The sequence below is a fragment of the Carassius gibelio genome, chromosome B2 (assembly GCF_023724105.1).
Source record: "Carassius gibelio isolate Cgi1373 ecotype wild population from Czech Republic chromosome B2, carGib1.2-hapl.c, whole genome shotgun sequence".
Taxonomy (NCBI): Eukaryota; Metazoa; Chordata; class Actinopteri; order Cypriniformes; family Cyprinidae; genus Carassius; species Carassius gibelio.
The window spans coordinates 8,924,885-8,946,989 of record NC_068397.1 but is presented as its reverse complement, the minus strand read 5'-3'; the positions used below and the strand labels follow the sequence as shown (position 1 = coordinate 8,946,989).

Here is a 22,105-nt window from a genome sequence, read left to right as displayed (position 1 = left end):
AGAAGTCATCATTTGAAGGAAGCACAGTAAGTTTCATAGCTTTATCATTTTCAAGAGCCAGCATAAAATTAAAACTATCATAACATATAAATCAAGCTTGCAATTCTTAGTACCAATAATGGCCACCAGATGGTGCTATAGGATTACTTTTAAATAATTATTGTAGAAACAAGTATGATTTAAATCATTTATAGAAATCTTTCAAAGAAAAATAATATGTATTTTACTGATAAAATGACCCTCACTTAATTAGAATAATATGCTGAAGTATTGTGAAATACTGTGTATTAAGAATAATTATTTATAGGCTTTATGGACAGATAAGTTTGGAGTGACTCTTGAAGGATCAGCACCACATCCTCTTTTACCACTGTTTAAAGGATTTATCTTACAGAACAGGTGCGAATGAATTTTGGATAGCTTGAATGGTTTTGTCATGGTGATTTTTTGAAATAACAGTAAAAAAGGAACCAGTAAATGTCTTTTATTTTTTTAAGTGCAGCTTCTAAACACTTCAACAAAATGTACACATAGAAGACAAGTCATTCTGAGGAAATATGCATAGTTTCATGACTATACAACACTATATGGATGATAGAAAATTAAAAAAACTACCATACATCTGATGTCACTCTGTCCCTCTGGATAATGTGTGTGTGTGTGTGTGTGTGTGTTTTTGTGTGTTAAGTGTGTGTGTGTTAAGTGTGTGTGCTGAGTTTGTGTGAATGTGTGGGAGAGGGGATGGGCTTGGTGTCAGAGAGAGAGAGAGAGAGAGAGAGAGAGGGAGGGAGACTTAATCATCTCTTTAATCACCAGCAGAAAAAAAAGCAATTTTGTGTTGTTGTTGTTTTTTCATCATTACAGCTTAAGAAATATCTTAGGCCTCAACATCAACTGTTGCTAGCCTACTCCCAAAATTAATAGTCATTAGTAAGCATTTTATAAATACAACTATAATTAAATTGTTCATGGTTTATATGCACATTTATTTTGAGGAGATTAAAGGCTGTAATCTTCCTAAAAAAAAAACAAGAAAAAAACAACAAAAAAAAAACAAACAAACACAGAACTCAGAAACATTTATTTCAAGATGCAATAAAAGAAAACTGTACACTATATATATATATATATATATATATATATATATATATATATATATATATATATACACACAATTGCATAAGTTTATATTTATTTTTTTTTTATCAAGTGTACAGCTAATAATAATAATAATAATAATAATGCATTTTATTTAAGGCGCCTTTCAAACCACTCAAGGTCACCGTACAACAAGCAACAACAGTAACAATATTAAAACAAAAAATAACAGCAAATAACAATGTCAGTAAAAAACCACAATAATATTAGAATAGCACAACATATTGTGGAATACTATATTAAGACTTTATATATAGGCTTTATGAACAGATAGGTTTTGAGAGATTCTTGAAGTACTAGCATCACCTCCTCTTGTACGACGGTTTGAGGAATATATTTTCCAGATAGTACCGCCGCTCCCTATATGCAGAATACGCAGTCTTCGTAGGGCACCAACTCCCAGAGGGGGCACCATCCCAGTAGCTAAAAAAAAATAAAACATGCGCCATTCTCCCATCCGCGCTCGCGACCGCTCGGACATTTGCGGATGAATGTTCGTAATTGATGGATGGACATCTATGCCCGGGTAAAAGATATCAGCAATCTGGCACAGAGAAAAGAAAAATAAAGTAAAAAACAAAACAAAAACAGGCATAAAGTTGGCTTGGCATTGGACATTCGAGAGTCTCAAATTTAGGGGCCGTCTCTAAAGTTTCATGTAATATTGTTATACACTTTTCTAACGTCAGTAGCATTTGAAGAGAATGACTTACAGTCATAAAAACAACTGTAATTGTTCATCTAGGTGACAGCTATAATGCACCATTAAATTGAATGTTTGATATTTATTAAAACAAACTGTAAGTCATATGTAAATTATGCTACTTTTTCACATGGGCTCAAAAGCAAATTTGAAGCTCAATAGCATTTGAGGAGAAAGACTTGCAGTCATAAACCAATTGTAATGTGTTCATTTAGGTGTCAGCTACGATGCACAACTTATAAATTTTTTATATATATTAAAATAAAGTGTTACTAAAGTTATATATATTGTTCTGTGTATGTGATTTCAAAGTCTAGACGGGTCGGATTAACCATTTAACTGCCATATCCCTTAAAATTTGATTGCCAGAGGGTTACTGTAAATGCTTATGCCCGCTGGGCACAGTTTTCCCGATGCCACCGGGGTGGTGTTGCACTGACGGCTTGAGCCCGCCATCGCTGCTTGCAGCTATATTTATTATTATTATTCTCCCCAATGAATCGCGTTTTTGAAGGCCTAAACATACTCAAAAAGTCAGGAAAATTTGCACACACCTCCGAACTGGCGAAAATTTACGTCTGATATGGGTTTCAGAAGTGGGCGTGGCAAAATGGCTCGATAGCGCCACCTATACACGTTCAGCGGTGTGCGCCTCGAGCTACGTTTCACGCACATGTCTGAAAATCGGTAAATACATGTAAGACACCAAGACCTACAAAAAAGACTCTTGGAGCAAAATTCTAAACCCAACAGGAAGTTGGTTATTTTTAATATTATGAGCAAATTTTTTGTCATTTTTGCCATTTCCATGCATTGTATTTTAACGAACTCGTCCTAGAGATTAATTCAGATCAACACCAAATTTGGTATGCCTAATCTAAAGGCCATTGAGATGTTAAATTGCGAAGATCTTAAGTTTTCGTTGAAGGGCGTGTCCGTGGCGGCCTGGCGAATTTCGATGATTCGCCATGAAAAATGAAGTAGCTATAACTCAGACATACAATGTCCAATCAGCCCCAAACTTCACATGTTTGATGTGACTCCAAACCTGAACAGATTGACATGCCCATATTCAGTTATAGTCACAGCGCCACCTATTGGCAACAGGAAGTGACATATTTTATGCTGTGATGAACTACTCCTAGAAATTTTTTGACATCAATGTCTTTTTTGTGGTCAGTCTAATCTAAAGGCCTGTGCGATGTTAAGTTGTGAAGATCTTGAGTTTTCGTTAAAAGGCGTGTCCACGGCGCCATGGCAAAGTTCGATGTCCCGCCATGGGAATAAAAGATGTTATAACTCAGGCATAAAATGTCCGATCTTCCCCAAACTTCACATGTGTGATAAGAGTCCTGGCCTGAACACATCTGAAGGCCAATATTCCATCGGGTGTGGCAAAATGGCTCGATAGCGCCACCTATACACTTTCAACGGAGTGTGCCTCGAGCTATGTTTCACGTACATGTACAAAAATCGGTACACACATGTAACACACCAATACCTACAAAAAAGTATCTTGGTACGAAATCCGAATCCCAACAGGAAGTCGGTTATTTAGAATTTTCTCTGCAAAATTGGCGTTGTTTTTGCCATTTTCAGGGGTTGTACTTCAACGAACTCCTCCTAGAGATTTATTCAGATCAACACCAAACTTGGTCAGTGTAATCTAAAGGCCTTTGTGGTGTTAAATTGCGAAGATCTTGAGGTTTCGTTAAAGGGCGTGTCCATGGCGGCCTGCCAAATTTCGATATTTCGCCATGAAAAAGGAAGTTGTTGTAACTCAGACATACAATGTCCAATCTGCCCCACACTTCACATGTTAGATAAGACTTCTGCCCTTAACAGATCTACATGCCCATTTTCAGTTACAGTCATAGCGCCACCTGCTGGCAACAGGAAGTGACATGTTTCAGGCTGCGACAAACTACTCCTAGAATTTTTTTGAGATTAAAGTATTTTTTGTATTCAGTCTAATCTAAAGGCCTGTGCAATGTTAACTTGTGGAGATCTTGAGTTTTTGTTAAAGGGCGTGTCCATGACGCCATGACAAATTTTGATGTCTCGCCACAGCAAGAGAAGTTGTTGTAACTCAGGCATAATTTGTTCGATCTTCCCCAAACTTCACATGTTCGATGAGAGTCCTGCCCGGAACACATTTGAAGGCCAATATTCCATTATAATGATAGCACCACCTGCTGGCACCAGGAAGATTGGCACATATGTGGAATAAATGTTGATATTTTCCACTTATATTTATGAGTTTGATTGCATATTTCTCACCGTTCACCAATTACCTAAAGCCACTCGCTGCCGGTGAGCCCGGGTGCGAGGGCCCGTTCATCGCTGCTTGCAGCTTTAATTATTAGGGCCCGAGCACCGATGGTGTGAGGACTCTATTGTATCTGCTCTGTTTATTATTATTAGGGCCCGAGCACCGATGGTGTGAGGACCCTTTTGTAATTGCTCCGTTTATTATTATTATTATTATTAGGGCTCAAGCCTGGAGGGCGAGAGCCCTATTGTTTTCCTTAGGATTATTTGTTATTATTATTATTTATTATTATTATTTTTCTTCAAGGTTTCGGGGGCTTTTGGGGCCCTTAACATGCTTAAAAAGTCTTGAAAATTGGCACACACATTGGAACCTGCGGCCATTAGGGCCGGGCAGAGACTGATACACGGGCGTGGCACAGGGGCTCTACAGCGCCCCCTGGAATATGGAGGGCCATATATCATACATACTTGCACATAGACATACGAAACTCGGTACACATATAGAACTCATCAATACAAACAACTTTCGTATTGCATATCATAGGCTCCGCCCAACAGGAAGTTGGCTATTTGGGGTTTATTATTCATATTTGTCGTCAAAGTTGTGGGGGCTTTTGGGGTCCTTAACATACTCAAAAACTCTTGAAAATTTGCGCACACTTTGGAATCTGTGGCCTGAAGGAGCCTGCAGAGGCTGGGACCCGGGCGTGGCACAGGGGCTCTATGGCGCCCCCTGGAACACAGTCATAAATGTTGATGTATAGCTCACACATACTTGCACGTATTAATATGAAACTCAGTACACATATAGATCTCATTGTGCCAAAAAACTTGCGTTTTGCATGTCATAGGCTCCGCCCAACAGGAAGTCAGCTATTTAGAGTTATGTAAAAAGCGCATGCTCTGGAATTTGATATACTTGTCATAGGTTTTTTACTCGATTGCCACCAAACTAGGTCAACATGATCTCAAGACATTGGGGATGAAAAATTGCCAGGGGATTTTTGATATCTCGAACGGTTTGCTCGTGGCGAGGCGTTGAAATTATGGCGAGAATTAAGAGACAGGAAGTGTCTAATACCATCCACATACATTTCCTGATTATAATCAAACTTAATCAGATTATTCGTTGTATAATGTCGATCGCATATATGTGACTATTAGGAGTCAAAGTTATAGCGCCACCAACTGGCAGCAGGAAGTGTGTCATTTTCAAAATGCTTTGAATTCAGCATCTTATTTTTACTCGATTTGCTTCAAACTTCATCAGAATAATGTTAAAACACAGCCGATATAAATCTGCTGGGGGGATATTGATATCTAAAAATATTGTTGCCGTGGCAACATGCTAAACTGGAATACTTCTCAGGTGATTTTGAGGCATATAACATGCTTAGAATGTCATCAAACTCAGAACACATATCAGTATTTATGATAACTAGACACTGGCAAAAGTTCATAAGAGGGCGTGGAAGAGGCACTCTATAGCGCCACCTTTTGTCAAAAGTGGGGGGGTTAGTTTCAGCTACAGACACCAAACTCGGTACAAAAATTGTTCTTATCAAGACGGACAACTTTCTAATTCACAGTCATCAGCTACGATCAACAGGAAGTCAGCTATTTTGATTTGAATGTGGATTTTTTTTTACATTTAGCTGTGAATTAATGCATACTGCTCAGAGGAGAGTAACACTATACACACCAAACTTTGTCTACATGATGCCAAAACATTTTAAACAACTTAAATTGCCAATGGATTTTGGATAGCTTGAATGGTTTTGTCGTGGTGATTTTTTTAAATGACTGTAAAAATGGAATTATTAATTGTCCTGCATTTTTAAATTCCAAACACTTCAAAACCTTTTTTCATACAGAAAAAAAGTCATTCTGAGTAAATATGGATAGTTTCACAACTTTACAACACTGTATGGATAACAGAAAATTAAAAAACTGTCAGACATCTCATCTCACTCTGTCCCTCTGTTTGAGTATATGTGCTTAGACTTCCATTGTCTGAGAGAAATTGCGCCCCTACAGGTTCAATTCCCGGACTTTTACTTTCATTTTTAAATCGGTTAAAAATAAACATAAATACTAAGATTTAATTCACACTGACAAGCTAAACCAACATATCTGATTATTACCGGCTCAGGGCTCATGGATAAATTATTTCTGGCCAGAGATACGTGAGAAATAGGAGAGATGAATCACCGCTGTGATCACGAGCGTCTGGAGTAAAGAGCTCAGAAAAAACTAATTTATTCCTGTTTTAAAGCTTTTAAAAATAAATTATTACAGCGATATCACACAATCAACCAATTAGAACACACCAAGAGCTAAATTAAGATGTTTTTGAACTGTTTGTGTGAAAATGAAATATTTGTGGCTGCCTATCTGAAATCACGCCTCCGATCAGCGCTTACAGTGTCGAGCTCAAAACAAACGAATTTATTCTTGTTTAAGAGCTTTTTTAAATAAAACATTACCACAAATGCACACAATAAGCCATTTGTAACACAACAAGAGCTAAATGCAGGTGTTTGTGACCCGTTTAAGTGTGAAAGACTATTTGAAAGCGCGATTGGCAGAATAACATATATTTCTTGAGCTGCAGGATTCTGGCTTTCGTCGTACGAACGAACACATCACGGACAAGATTATTTCAAAATACATAATAGCTTGGCGAATATAAACGAAAACAGCCACGTGAACATAAACTGTTGAGAAATATATCTGAAGTGGATCTACTGGATTTTAATATTAAGTGACCGCATATACCAGCTGCTTCTGTCTTCAATTTTAATCTATATAAAAAATGAAACTCATTCATCTTGGCTGCTTTTTTTAATGTGTGTACGTATTTATTTATTTATTATTTTGCTCTAACAAGAATTAATCTATATTTAATTAAATCAATTACATTTTATTTTACATTTTATTTGTCCATTTCTGCATCTAAACGCCTAAAAACCTAAAACATGCTCTATTATACTATTGTTAGCAATTTCTTTATCGTCCAATTTATCTGGTGTACACACTTTTATTTTCATAATAAACTTGTTTGTTAGATTATACACAGTTACAGTGGTCTATAATAAATATTGACAGGTTTTATTCAAGCTGTTTAGAATGATTGCAGTAGGCTAATTTTTTGAAATGTAAATAAAAAAAAATAATAAAAATAAATAAATAAAAAACATTGGAAAACAATAACTGTTGTACATTTTTATACATTTTGTATAATTTCATAGTTTATGCATTATAGTTATAAAAACAAATAAATTTAGCCACTCACATAGAAATCTTATAGGCCTTATCCTTTTCTGACAGTTTTAGGGATTTTTAAAAATCCTAAAAAACCTTATTTGTGCTGCAAATCATAATTTCAAACTCAAAAAGTAAATATTCAGTTCATGCTTTATAAAGCCTTGTCCCAATATTAATAGTCAGTAGTAAGCAGTTTATAAATACAGCTATAAAAAACTTGTTCTTGGTTTATAAGCACATTTATTAAAAAGGAGAGTAAAGGGTCAGTTATCTTCCTATGAAAAATAAAAAAATAAAAATAAACAAACAACAACACAGATTGATACAGAACTCAGAAATTTTATTGTGGATTTATGATAAAATCAGCCTGTAAATGAATTCATACTCCTCCAAGAAGACACAAGTTCACAGCAAACTTTTTTAACATGAAGCTAATATACTGAAAATGAGCCAGCATAAAATTAAAACTATCATAACTTATAAATCAAGCTTGCAATTCTTAGTTCCAATAATGACCACCAGATGGAGCTATAGGATTACTTTTAAATAATTATTGTAAAACAAGTATGATTTAAATCATTTATAGAAATCTTTCAAAGAAAAATAATATGTATTTTATGTATTTTACTGATAAAATGACCCTCACTTAATTAGAATAACAAGCTGAAGTATTGTGAACTGTATATTAAGAATAATTCTTTATAAGCTTTATGGACAGATACGTTTTGAGTGACTCTTGAAGGTTCAGCACCACATCCTCTTTTACCACTGTTTAAAGAATTTATCTTACAGAACAGGTGTGAATGAATTTTGGATAGCTTGAATGATTTTGCGTGGTGATTTTTTGAAATAACAGTAAAAAAGTAACCAGTAAATGTCTTTTATTTTTTTAAAGTGCAGCTTCTAAACACTTCAAAAAAATGTACACATAGCAGACAAGTCATTCTGGGGAAATATGCATAGTTTCATGACTATACAACATTATATGGATGATAGAAAATTAAAAAAACTATCATACATCTGATGTCACTCTGTCCCTCTGTCACTGTGGTTAATGTGTGTGTGTGTGTGTGTGTGTTTGTGTGTGTGTTAAGTGAATTAGGTGTGAAACTATCAGGGAGCATTTAGTCTCCAGCGCCAACATTTTACAGAACTGCCACTTTCCTGGAGTCTCAGAATTACAATGTGTCAGGTTCTGAGAGATCTAAGATTCCAAAAAATTATTTAATTAGAATACCATGAAGTATTGTGAAATACTATATATTAAGACTTTATATATAGGCTTTATGAACAGATTAGAGTGACTCGTGAAGGACCAGCACCACCTCCTCTTGTCCGATGGTTTGAGGAATATATCTTCCAGAATCCGGGATTAAGATTTAGGAGCTCATTTTTATTCCACCTCCTTTCCTGAAAGTCTGTCTTGCAGAATTGACTAAAAATTAATCTTCACATTAATTCCTAATTATTTTGCAATTCTTTTTGTCAGTTCTTCTTGACCTGTTTTTCTCTTCCAGCTTTCCTGGACTATTGTATAGCACTCATAAATGATTAAATAAAAAATAATGGTAGTTATAAAGATTGATATGGTTTGGAATTGGTAAAATGTGCTTGGAAAAAAATCACAATAAAACAATGTTTTAATGTTTAATTTGGAATATTAACTGACATGAATGAATGCTATATAAATATTGTTCATGTTAACATAATGTTTATAAATGAAATCTTATTGTAAAGTGTTACTAAAGTTATATATATATATATATATATTGTTCTGTGAATGTGATTTTAAAGTCTAGATGATTCGGATTAACCCTTTAACTGCCATATCAAGTTCAAGTTCAAGTTCAAGTTCAATTTATTTGTATAGCGCATTTACAACAGCCTCCTGGCTGACCAAAGTGCTTTAACATAAGAGCAAGAATATTACACATACATAAAAATAGACCAGACAAAAAAATTAAAACCACCCATTTCAAAATGTAGCATAACACAGTAGTCAGTACACTAAGGAAAATAAAAAAGTTTTTAGCAAAGATTTAAAAATAGACAAGGAAGGGGCCAGTCTGATCTCTAAAGGCAGGGTATTCCAGAGTCGTGGCCCAGCCACTGCAAATGCACGCTCCCCTCTACGCTCCCCTCTATCCTTTAAAACCTCACTGCCTGAGGGATATTGTGAATGCATGTGCCCGCTGGGCACAGTTTACCTGATGCCACCGGGGTGGTGATGGCATTGGTGGCTTGAGCCCGCCATCGCTGCTTGCAGCTATATTTATTATTATTATTATTCTTCTCCAAAATGAATCGCATTTTTGAGGGCCTAAACATGCTCGAAAAGTCATGAAACTTTGCACACACCTCCAAACTGGCGAAAATTTACGTCTGATATGGGTTTCAGAAGTGGGTGTGGCAAAATGGCTCAACAGCGCCACCTATACACGTTCAACGGTGTGCGCCTCGAGCTAGGTTTCATGTACATGTATGAAAATTGGTATACACATGTAACTCTCCAATACCTACAAAAAAGTCTCTTGGAGCAAAATCCGAAACCCAACAGGAAGTCGGTTATTTTTAATATTATGAGCAAATTTTGTGTCATTTTTGTCATTTCCATGCCTTGTATTTTAACAAACTCCTCCTAGAGATTCATTCAGATCAACACCAAATTTGGTATGCCTAATCTAAAGGCCTTTGCGATGTTAAATTGCGAAGCTTTTGAGTTTTTGTTGAAGGGCCTGTGTGTGGCGGCCTGGCGAATTTCGATGATTCGCCATGAAACAGGAAGTTGCTATAACTCAGACATACAATGACCAATCTGCCCCAAACTTCACATGTTTGATGAGACTCCTGTCCTGAACAGTTTGACACGACCATATTCAGTTATAGTCATAGCGCCACCTATTGGCAACAGGAAGTGACATATTTTACACTGCGACAAACTACTCCTAGAAATTTTTGACATCAACGTCTTTTTTGTGGTCAGTCTAATCTAAAGGCCTGTGTGATGTTAAATTGTGAAGATCTTGAGTTTTCGTTAAAGGGCGTGTCCATGACGGCGTGACAAAGTTCGATGTCTTGCCATGGGAATAAAATATGTTATATTTCAGACATAAAATGTCCGATCTTCCCCAAACTTCACATGTGTGATAAGAGTCCTGGCCTGAACACATCTGAAGGCCATTATTCCAACGGGTGTGGCAAAATGGCTCAATAGCGCCACCTATACACATTCAACGGAGTGTGCCTCGAGCTATGTTCCACGTACATGTACAAAAATCGGTACATATATGTAACACTCCAATACCTACAAAAAAAGTATTTTGGTACGAAATCCGAATCCCAACAGGAAGTCGGTTATTTAGAATTTTCTCTGCAAAACTTGCACTCTTTTTGCCATTTTCAGGGGTTGTACTTTAACGAACTCCTCCTAGAGATTTATTCAGATCAACAGCAAACTTGGTCAGTTAAATCTCAAGGCCTTTATGATGTTAAATTGTGAAGATCTTGAGGTTTCGTTAAAGGGCGTGTCCATGGCGGCCTTACAAATGTCGATGTTTTGCCATGAAAAAGGAAGTTGCTGTAACTCAGTCATACAATGTCCAATCTGCCCCAAACTTCACATGATAGATAAGACTTCTGCCCTTAACAGATCTACATGCCCATATTCAGTTATAGTCATAGCGCCACCTGCTGGCAACAGTAAGTGACATGTTTTACGCTGCGACAAACTACTCCTAGAAATAGTATTACATTAATGTTTTTTTTGTTGTCAGTCTAATCTAAAGGCCTGTGAAATGCTAAATTATGGAGATCTTGTTTTATTTTAAAGAGCGTGTCCATGGCGTCATGACAAAATTTGCTGTCTCGCCACAGTAAAGGAAGTTGTTGTAACTCAGGCATAAAATGTTCGATCTTCCCCAAACTTCACATGTTCGATAAGAGTCCTGCCCTGAACACAACTGAAGGCCAATATTCCATTATAATGATAGCACCACCTGCTGGCAACAGGAAGATTGGCACATATATGGAATAACTTTGATATATTCCACTCATATTTCTGAGTTTAAATGCATATTTCTCACCGCTCACCTATTTACTAAAGCCACTCGCTGGCGGTGAGCCCGGGTGCGAGGGCCCGTTCATCGCTGCTTGCAGCTTTAATTATTATTCTTCTTCTTCTTCTTCTTCTTCTTTTCCCGAATGAATCGCATTTTTGAGGGCTTTAACATGCTCAAAAAGTCATGAAACTTTGCACACGCGTCAAACCTGGTGAAAATTTTCGTCTGATATAGGATTCAGAAGAGGGTGTGGCAAAATGGCTCGACAGCGCCACCTATACTAAGAAAATCAACAGCCTTCCGGCTATGTTTCATGTACATGTACGAAAATTGGCACACATATGTAACACACCAATACCTACAAAAAAGACTCTTGGAGCAAAATTCTAAACCCAACAGGAAGTCGGTTATTTTTAATATTATGAGCAAATTTTGTGTAATTTTGGTCATTTCCATGTGTTGTATTTTAACGAACTCCTCCTAGAGATTTCTTCAAATCAACACCAAATTTGGTATGCCTAATCTAAAGGCCTTAGCGATGTTAAATTGCGAAGATCTTGAGTTTTCGTCGAAGGGCGTGTCCGTGGCGGCCTGGCGAATTTCAATGATTCGCCATGAAAAATGAAGTTGCTATAACTCAGACATACAATGTCCAATCTGCCCCAAACTTCACATGTTTGATGAGACTCTGAACCTGAACATATTGACATGCGCATATTCAGTTATAGTCATAGCGCCACCTATTGGCAACAGGAAGTGATATATTTTACACTGCTATGAACTACTCCTAGAAATTTTATGACATCAATGTCTTTTTGTGGTCAGTCTAATCTAAAGGCCTGTGCGATGTTAAGTTGTGAAGATCTTGAGTTTTCGTTAAAAGGTGTGTCCATGGCGCCGTCACGAAGTTCGATGTCTCGCCATGGGAATAAAAGATGTTATAACTCAGGCATAAAATGTCCAATATTCCCCAAACTTCACATGTGTGACAAGAGTCCTGGCCTGAACACATCTGAAGGCCAATATTCCATCAGGTGTGGCAAAATGGCTCGATAGCGCCACCTATACACTTTCAACGGAGTGTGCTTCAAGCTATGTTTCACGTACATGTATAAAAATCGGTATACACATGTAACACACCAATACCTACAAAAAAGTCTCTTGGTACGAAATCCGAATCCCAACAGGAAGTCAGTTATTTAGAATTTTCTCTGCAAAATTGGCGTTGTTTCTGCCATTTTCAGGGGTTGTACTTTAACGATCTCCTCCTAGAGATTTATTCAGATCAACACCAAACTTGGTCAGTTAAACCTTAAGGCCTTTGCGATGTTAAATTGCGAAGATCTTGAGGTTTCGTTAAAGGGCGTGTCCATGGCGGCCCGACAAATTTCGATGTTTCGCCATGAAAAAGGAAGTTGCTGTAACTCAGACATACAATGTCCAATCTGCCCCAAACTTCACATGTTAGATAAGACTTCTGCCCTTAACAGATCTACATGCCCATATTCAGTTATAGTCATAGCGCCACCTGTTGGCAACAGGAAGTGACATGTTTTACGCTGCGACAAACTACTCCTAGAAATTTTATGACATCAATGTCTTTTTTGTGGTCAGTCTAATCTAAAGACCTGTGTGATGTTTAGTTGTGAAGATCTTGAGTTTTTGTTAAAAGGCGAGTCCATGGCGCCATGACGAAGTTCGATGTCTCGCCATGTGCATAAAAGATGTTATAACTCAAGCATAAAATGTCCGATCTTGCCCAAACTTCACATGTGTGATAAGGGTCCTGGCTTGAACAGATCTGAAGGCCAATATTCCATTGGGTGAGTCAAAAAGGCTCGATAGCGCCACCTATACACTTTCAACGGCGTGAGTATACACTTTCAACGGAGTGCGCCTGGAGCTATGTTTTACGTACATGTACAAAAATCGGTACACACATGTAACACACCAATATCTACAAAAAAGTCTCTTGGTACGAAATCCGAATCCCAGCAGGATGTCAGTTATTTAGAATTTTCTCTGCAAAATTGGTGTTGTTTTTGCCATTTTCAGGGGTTGTACTTTAACGAACTCCTCCTAGAGATTTATTCAGATCAACACCACACTTGGTCAGTGTAATCTAAAGGCCTTTGCGAAGTTAAATTGCGACTATCTTGAGGTTTCGTTAAAGGGCGTGTCCATGGCGGCCTGACAAATTTCGATGTTTCGCCATGAAAAAGGAAGTTGCTGTAACTCAGACATACAATGTCCAATCTGCACCAAACTTCACATGTTAGATAAGAGTCCTGCCCTTAACAGATCTACATGCCGATATTCAGTTATAGCCATAGCGCCACCTGCTGGCAACAGGAAGTGACATATTTTACGCTGAGACAAACTACTCCTAGAGATTTTTTGACATTAATGTATTTTTATTGTGGTCAGTCTAATTTAAAGGCCTGTCCAATGTTTAATTGTGGTAATCTTGATTTTTTGTCAAAGAGCGTGTCCATGACGCCATGACAAAATTTGATGTCTCACCACAGCAAGAGAAGTTGTTGTAACTCAGGCATAAAATATTTGATCTTCCCCAAACTTCACATGTTCGATAAGAGTCCTGGCCTGAACACATCTGAAGGCCAATATTCCATAATAATGATTGCGCCACCTGCTGGAACAGGAAGATTGGAACAGTGTATATGGAATATACTTTGATATATTCCACTTATATTTATGACTTTAAATGCATATTTCTCACCGTTCACCTTTTTACTAATGCCACTCGTTGGCGGGGAGCCCGGGTGCGAGGGCCCGTTCATCGCTGCTTGCAGCTTTAATTAGGGCCCGAGCACCGATGGTGCGAGGACCCTCTTGGAATTGCTCCGTTTATTATTATTATTATTATTAGGGCCCGAGCACCGATGGTGTGAGGACCCTCTTGGAATTGCTCCGTTTATTATTATTATTATTATTATTATTATTATTATTATTATTATTATTATTATTATTATTATTATTCTCCAAAATGAATTGCATTTTTGAGGGCCTAAACATGCTCGAAAAGTCATGAAACTTTGCACACACCTCAGAACTGGCGAAAATTTACGTCTGATATGGGTTTCAGAAGTGGGTGTGGCAAAATGGCTCAACAGCGCCACCTATACACGTTCAACGGTGTGCGCCTCGAGCTACGTTTCATGTACATGTATGAAAATCGGTATACACATGTAACTCTCCAACACCTACAAAAAAGTCTCTTGGAGCAAAATCCGAAACCCAACAGGAAGTCGGTTATTACTAATATTATGAGCAAATTTTGTGTCATTTTTGTCATTTCCATGCGTTGTATTTTAACGAACTCCTCCTAGAGATTCATTCAGATCAACACCAAATTTGGTATGCCTAATCTGAAGGCCTTTGCGATGTTAAATTGCGAAGCTTTTGAGTTTTCGTTAATGGGCGTGTCCGTGGCGGCCTGGCGAATTTCGATGATTCGCCATGAAAAATGAAGTTGCTATAACTCAGACATACAATGACCAATCTGCCCCAAACTTCACATGTTTGATGAGACTCCTGACCTGAACAGATTGACATGCCCATATTCAGTTATAGTCATAGCGCCACCTACTGGCAACAGGAAGTGACATATTTTACACTGCGATGAACTACTCCTAGAAATTTTATGACATCAATGTATTTTTTGTGGTCAGTCTAATCTAAAGGCCTGTGCGATGTTTAGTTGTGAAGATCTTGAGTTTTCGTTAAAAGGCGTGTCCATGGCGCCATCACGAAGTTCGATGTCTCGCCATGGGAATAAAAGATGTTATAACTCAGGCATAAAATGTCCGATCTTCCCCAAACTGCACATGTGTGATAAGAGTCCTGGCCTGAACACATCTGAAGGCCAAAATTCCATCAGGTGTGGCAAAATGGCTCTATAGCGCCACCTATACACTTTCAACAGAGTGCGCCTCGAGCTATGTTTCATGTACATATACAAAAATCGGTATACACATGTAACACACCAATACCTACAAAAAAGTCTCTTGGTACGAAATCCGAATCCCAACAGGAAGTCGATTATTTAGAATTTTCTCTGCAAAATTGGCGTTGTTTTTGCCATTTTCAGGGGTTGTACTTTAAAGAACTCCTCCTAAAGATTTATTCAGATCAACACCAAACCTGGTCAGTGTAATCTTAAGCCCTTTGCGATGTTAAATTGCGAAGATCTTTAGATTTCGTTAAAGGGCGTGTCCATGGCGGCCTGACAAATTTCGATGTTTCGCCATGAAAAAGGAAGTTGCTGTAACTCAGACATACAATGTCCAATCTGCCCCAAACTTCACATGTTAGATAAAACTTCTGCCCTTAACAGATCTACATGCCCACATTCAGTTATAGTCATAGCGCCACCTATTGGCAACAGGAAGTGACATGTTTTACGCTGCGACAAACTACTTGAGATTAACATATATTTTGTGGTAAATCTAATCTAAAGGCCTGTGCAATGCTAACTTTTGGAGATCTTGAGTTTTTGTTAAAGGCCGTTTCCATGGCGCCATGACAAAATTTGATGTCTTGCCACAGCAAGAGAAGTTGTTGTAACTCAAGCATAAAATGTCCAATCCTCCCCAAACCTCACATGTTCGATAAAAGTCCTGCCCTGAACACATCTGAAGGCCAATATTCCATTATAATGATAGCGCCACCTGCTGGCAACGGTAAGATTAGCACATATATGGGATATACTTTGATATATTCCACTTATATTTAGGACATTAAATGCATATTTCTCAACGTTCACCTTTTTACTAAAGCCACACGATGGCGGTGAGCCCGGGTGCGAGGGCCCGTTCATCGCTGCTTGCAGCTTTAATTAGGGCCCGAGCACCGATGGTGTGAGGACCCTCTTGGAATTGCTCCGTTTATTATTATTATTATTATTATTATTATTATTATTATTATTATTATTCTCTAAGATGAATCGCATTTTTGAGGGCCTAAACATGCTCGAAAAGTCATGAAACTTTGCACACACCTCAGAACTGGCGAAAATTTACGTCTGATATGGGTTTCAGAAGTGGGTGTGGCAAAATGGCTCAACAGCGCCACCTATACACGTTCAACGGTGTGCGCCTCGAGCTACGTTTCATGTACATGTATGAAAATCGGTATACACATGTAACTCTCCAATACCTACAAAAAAGTCTCTTGGAGCAAAATCCGAAACCCAACAGGAAGTCGGTTATTTCTAATATTATGAGCAAATTTTGTGTCATTTTTGTCATTTCCATGCGTTGTATTTTAACGAACTCCTCCTAGAGATTAATTCAGATCAACACCAAATTTGGTATGCCTAATCTAAAGGCCTTTGCGATGTTAAATTGCGAAGCTTTTGAGTTTTCGTTGAAGGTCCTGTGTGTGGCGGCCTAGCGAATTTCGATGATTCGCCATGAAACAGGATGTTGCTATAACTCAGACATACGATGACCAATCTGCCCCAAACTTCACATGTTTGATGAGACTCCTGTCCTGAACAGTTTGACATGACCATATTCAGTTATAGTCATAGCGCCACCTATTGGCAACAGGAAGTGACATGTTTTACGCTGCGACAAACTACTTGAGATTAACATATATTTTGTGGTAAATCTAATCTAAAGGCCTGTGCAATGTTAAATTGTGGAGATCTTCAGTTTTTGTTAAAGGGCGTGTCCATAACGCCAAGACAAAATTTGAAGTTTCGCCACAGCAAGAGAAGTTGTTGTAACTCAGGCATAAAATGTTCAATCTTCCCCAAACTTCACATGTTTGATAAGAGTCCTGGCCTGAACACCTCTGAAGGCCAATATTCCATTATAATGATAGCGCCACCTGCTGGCAACGGTAAGATTGGCACATATATGGGATATACTTTGATATATTCCACTTATATTTAGGACATTAAATGCATATTTCTCAACGTTCACCTTTTTACTAAAGCCACATGATGGCGGTGAGCCCGGGTGCGAGGGCGCGTTCATCGCTGCTTGCAGCTTTAATTAGGGCCCGAGCACCGATGGTGTGAGGACCCTCTTGGAATTGCTCCGTTTATTATTAGGGCCCGAGCACCGATGGTGTGAGGACCCTCTTGGAATTGCTCCGTTTATTATTATTATTATTATTATTATTATTATTAGGGCTCAAGCCCGAAGGGGCGAAGAGCCCTATTGTTCTTCTAAGGATTATTCTTATTATTTTTTTTATTTTTTATTTAACCTTCCGGGGGTTTTTAGGGGCCTTAACATGCTCAAAAACTCTTGAAAATTGGCACACACATTGGAATCTGCGGCCATCAGGAGGCCGCAGAGGCTGGGACCCGGGCGTGGCACAGGGACTCTACAGCGCCCCCTGGAACACCTTCAGAAATCTTGAACCATAGCTCACACAGACTTGCATGTATTTATATGAAACTCGGTACACTTATAGATCTCATTGAGCCGAACAACTTTCACACTTTATGTCATAGGCTCCGCCCAACAGGAAGTCAGCTATTCAGGGCTGTTTAAAAAAAGCATGCTCTGGAATTTGAAATACTCCTCTGAGGTTTTCAACCCGTTCGCCACGAAACTCGGTGAACATGATCTCAAGACATTGGGGACGAAAAATTGCGAGGGGATTTTTGATATCTTGAACGGTTTGCCCGTAGCGAGGCGTGGAAATTATGGCGAGAAATGAGAAACAGGAAATGTCTAATAACATCCACATACATTTCCTGAATTTTATCAAACTTCATTGGTTTGTTCGTTGTATGATACCGATCGTATATATGTGACTATTAAGAGTCAACGTTATAGCGCCACCAACTGGCAGCAGGAAGTGAGTCATTTTCAAAATGTTTTGAATTCAGCATCTTATTTTTACTCGATTTACTTAAAACTTCATCAGAATAATGACAAAACACGGCCGATGTAAATCTGTTGTGGGGATATCGATATCTGATATGGCGTTGCCATGGCAACGTGTCAAACTTGAATGTTCTGTTATGATGAGTTTGAGGCAGACACCAACCTCAGATTTACATGAAACTAAAAACACATATCAGTATTAGTGATAGCTAGACAATGGGAAAAGCTTTTAAAAGGGCGTGAAGGAGGCATGCTATAGCGCCACCTTTTGTCAAAAGTGGGGGGTTTAGTTTTAGCTACAGACACCAAACTTGGTACATAAATTGTTCTTATCAAGACGGACAACTTTCTAATTCACAGTCATCAGCTACGACCAACAGGAAGTCGGCTATTTTGATTTGAATATTTAAATTGAGCTCTGATTTAATGCATTCTCCTCAGAGGAAATGTTCACTATACTCACCAAACTTTGTCTACATGTTGAAAAAACATTGAGGAACTTAAATTGCGAACGGATTTTGGTTAGCTTGAACCGTTTTGTCGTGGTGATTTTTTGAAATGACAGTAAAAAGGGAATCATTAATTGTCTTGTATTTTTAAATTGCAGCTTCCAAACACTTAAAAAAAAAATTCATACAAAGATCAAATCATTCTGAGGAAATATGCATAGTTTCATGACCTTACAACACTGTATGATTAAAAGAAAATAAAAAAAAAACTGTCAGACATCTCAACTCACTCTGTCCCTCTGTTTGAGCAATGTATGTGTGCTGACTGAGTGCATGTGTGTGTGTGAGTGTGTGTGTGTGAGTGGGGGATGGGCATGAGCTGAGTGGCAGACACAATGAGAGAGAGAGAGAGAGAGACTTAATCATCTCTTTAATCACCAGAAAAAAAATGTATTTTAAATTGTTATTTTTTGTTGCTGTTGTTAACATTGCTGTTTTCATTACAGCTTAAGAAATCTCTTAGGCCTTATCCTTTTCTGACAGTTTCAGGAATTAAAAACAAAATTCTAAAAATACTTATTTGTGCTGCAAATAATAATTTCAACTCATTTGATACTGACCTATTCCATCCTGTGACATGACATGTATCTACATTTTTAAAATCTCATGGATGTAACAGTAAAACTGTTCAGTTCACAGATCAAGACTAAGCTTCTTTCACAAATGCTTATAAGTCATTAAAGGATTTAATAACACTGTAAAATAATGTCTAATTTGTTAACATTAGTAAATGCATTGGTAACACTTTATAATAACTGCACTCATTAGTAAATAGTCAGTTTATGCTTTATAAAGCCTTGTCCCAATATTAATAGTCAGTAGTAAGCAGTTTATAAATACAGCTATAAATAGCTTGTTCTTGGTTTATAAGCACATTTATTAAAAAGGAGAGTAATCTTTTCAGTTATCTTCCTATGAAAAATAAATAATAAATAAATAAACAAACAACAACACAGATTGATACAGAACTCAGAAATTTTATTGTGGATTTATGATAAAATCAGCATGTAAAAATGAATTCATACTCCTCCGAGAAGACATAAGTAGTTCACACCAAACTTTTTCAACATGATGCTAATATACTGAAGATGTTAAATTGCGAATGGGTTTAGGATACCTTAAATGGTGTGGCCATAGCGATTTATTAAAGTAACATAAAAAAATACAATAGTTATTTTACGATATCTTTAAAATTTTTAATTTCAACTCTTCATAATTTTTTATATATGTAGAAGTCATCATTTGAAGGAAGCACAGTAAGTTTCATAGCTTTATCATTTTCAAGAGCCAGCATAAAATTAAAACTATCATAACTTATAAATCAAGCTTGCAATTCTTAGTACCAATAATGGCCACCAGATGGAGATATAGGATTACTTTTAAATAATTATTGTAGAAACGAGTATAATTTAAATCATTTATAGAAATCTTTCAAAGAAAAATAATATGAATTTTATGTATTTACTGATAAAATGACCCTCACTTAATTAGAAAAACAAGCTGAAGTATTGTGAACTGTATATTAAGAAATAATTCTTTATAGGCTTTATGGACAGATAAGTTTTGAGTGACTCTTGAAGGTTCAGCCCCACATCGTCTTTTACCACTGTTTAAAGAATTTATCTTACAGAACAGGTGCGAATGAATTTTGGATAGCTTGAATGGTTTTGTCTTGGTGATTTATTGAAATAACAGTAAAAAAGTAACCAGTAAATGTCTTTTTATTTTTTTAAAGTGCAGCTTCTAAACACTTCAAAAAAATGTACACATAGAAGACAAGTCATTCTGAGGAAATATGCATAGTTTCATGACTATACAACACTATATGGATGATAGAAAATTAAAAAACTATCAAACATCTGATGTAACTCTGTCCCTCTGTCACTGTGGGTAATGTGTGTGTGTGTGTGTGTGTGTGTGTGTTTGTGTGTGTGTGTGTGTGTGTGTGTGTGTTAAGTGAATTAGGTGTGAAACTATCAGGGAGCATTTAGTCTCCAGTGCCAACATTTTACAGAACTGCCACTTTCCTGGAGTCTCAGAATTACTCTGTGTCAGGTTCTGAGAGATCTAAGATTCAAAAAAATGATTTAATTAGAATACCATGAAGTATTGTGAAATACTATATATTAAGACTTTATATATAGGCTTTATGAACAGATTAGAGTGACTCGTGAAGGACCAGCACCACCTCCTCTTGTCCGATGGTTTGAGGAATATATCTTCCAGAATCCGGGATTAAGATTTAGGAGCTCTTTTTTATTCCACCTCCTGTCTTGCAGAATTGACTAAAAATTAATCTTCACATTAATTCCTAATTATTTTGCAATTCTTTTTGTCAGTTCTTCTTGACCTGTTTTTTTCTTCTTCTTTTCTGACCTCATGACCCAGTCAGCATTTTTTGTACAATGGCCAAGTCTTAACTTATCAATTTCTGTATTGCATTTGTGTTTGATATTTCTCACAGGCTTTACAGAGTTAAAACTCTTTTTTTAGCGCATTTCATCTGTAAAAGAAAACATGCCCAATAATTCTGCACACATGAAAATAAGGAGTTTTTCTCTTCCAGCTTTCCTGGACTATTGTATAGCACTCATAAATGATTAAATAAAAAATAATGGTAGTTATTAAGATTGATATGGTTTGGAATTGGTAAAATGTGCTTGGAAAAAAATCACAATAAAACAATGTTTTAATGTTTAAGTTTGGAATATTAACTGACATGAATGAATGCTATATAAATATTGTTCATGTTAACATAATGTTTAGAAATGAAATATTATTGTAAAGTGTCACTAAAGTTATATATATTGTTCTGTGAATGTGATTTTAAAGTCTTGATGATTCGGATTAACCCTTTAACTGCCATATCCTTTAAAACCTCACTGCCAGAGGGATATTGTGAATGCATGTGCCCGCTGGGCACAGTTTACCTGATGCCACCGGGGTGGCGATGGCATTGGTGGCTTGAGCCCGCCATCGCTGCTTGCAGCTATATTTATTATTATTATTCTTCTTCTCCAAAATGAATCGCATTTTTGAGGGCCTAAACATGCTCGAAAAGTCATGAAACTTTGCACACACCTCAGAACTGGCGAAAATTTACGTCTGATATGGGTTTCAGAAGTGGGTGTGGCAAAATGACTCAACAGCGCCACCTATACACGTTCAACGGTGTGCGCCTCGAGCTACGTTTCATGTACATGTATGAAAATCGGTATACACATGTAACTCTCCAATACCTACAAAAAAGTCTCTTGGAGCAAAATC

At 37.2% G+C, this 22,105-nt stretch overlaps 1 long non-coding RNA gene across 1 annotated transcript in view; it reads right to left on the bottom strand.

Moving 5' to 3' along the window:
* Positions 1 to 10,004: 10,004 nt before the first annotated feature.
* Positions 10,005 to 22,105, bottom strand: part of LOC127950698 (uncharacterized) — a 29,564-nt gene continuing 17,463 nt past the window's right edge. Inside the window, exon 4 of the long non-coding RNA XR_008152518.1 lies at positions 10,005 to 10,300. This is a non-coding gene — a long non-coding RNA (uncharacterized LOC127950698). The remainder of the gene's footprint in view (positions 10,301 to 22,105) is intronic.